This window comes from Octopus bimaculoides, chromosome 4 (genome assembly GCF_001194135.2).
Source record: "Octopus bimaculoides isolate UCB-OBI-ISO-001 chromosome 4, ASM119413v2, whole genome shotgun sequence".
NCBI lineage: Eukaryota > Metazoa > Mollusca > Cephalopoda > Octopoda > Octopodidae > Octopus > Octopus bimaculoides.
In genome coordinates, this window is record NC_068984.1 from 1,797,794 (window position 1) to 1,798,728 (window position 935).

General features: G+C 41.3%; 1 protein-coding gene across 6 annotated transcripts in view; it reads right to left on the reverse strand.

The window, feature by feature from the left end:
• LOC106869028 (origin recognition complex subunit 5) overlaps window positions 1-935 on the reverse strand; it is a 48,739-nt gene that overhangs the window by 5,942 nt on the left and 41,862 nt on the right. The window lies entirely within an intron of this gene.

The following is a 935-nucleotide window of genomic DNA, read 5'->3' on the forward strand; positions in this document are numbered from 1 at the left end:
TCCATGACTTAGAGGTTCGACAAACGAGACTGACAGAATAAGTACTAAGCTTTAATAAAATTAATACAAGGGTCAATTCATTTGACCAAGAATTCTTCCAAGGCAGTGCCACAGCATGGTCGTGATCTAATGACCGATACAAGTAAAAGATAAAGACCAGAATTGTTGCTGAGCAACTTGGGTGGCTCCGTGTAGCTGGAGCTATCTTAAACACTCTCAGGCAATGCCTTGTGGTGTTGTCCTCCACTCTGCTCATATAAACTGCATTGGCAGAATGCAACCAAAATATCATCAAGGCAGTGAACCAACAGAATCACTGATGCATTCAGCAAAATATTCAGTGATATTTCTTCTGGTCGTTATTTTCTGATGGCAAATACTGTTCAGACAAAATCTGTCTTTCATCCTTTTGGGGTTGAAGAAATAAAAGTCAAGCATTAGGGGAAATGGAATCAATAACCCTCCTCTTAAAATTCCTGGCCCAGTGCCAATATTTCAATCGTTATTATATATTTAATGGCAATTCCTACCAAAAGATTACATTTTCTAAAAGTGGTAATCAAACTTTATGTGTTCAAACCTGGCCAAAAGAGTGAAGCAGCAAATGGAATTTGGTATGGTGTTACTTCCCAATGAATAACCTTCAAAGGACACAAGCCATCAAAGAGAACACAACTCTTAATAAATGCAAAAGTATCATCATCATCATCATCATCATCGTTTAACGTCCGCTTTCCATGCTAGCATGGGTTGGACGATTTGACTGAGGACTGGTGAAACCGGATGGCAACACCAGGCTCCAGTCTGATTTGGCAGAGTTTCTACAGCTGGATGCCCTTCCTAACGCCAACCACTCAGAGAGTGTAGTGGGTGCTTTTACGTGTCACCCGCACGAAAACGGCCACGCTCGAAATGGTGTCTTTTATGTGCCACCC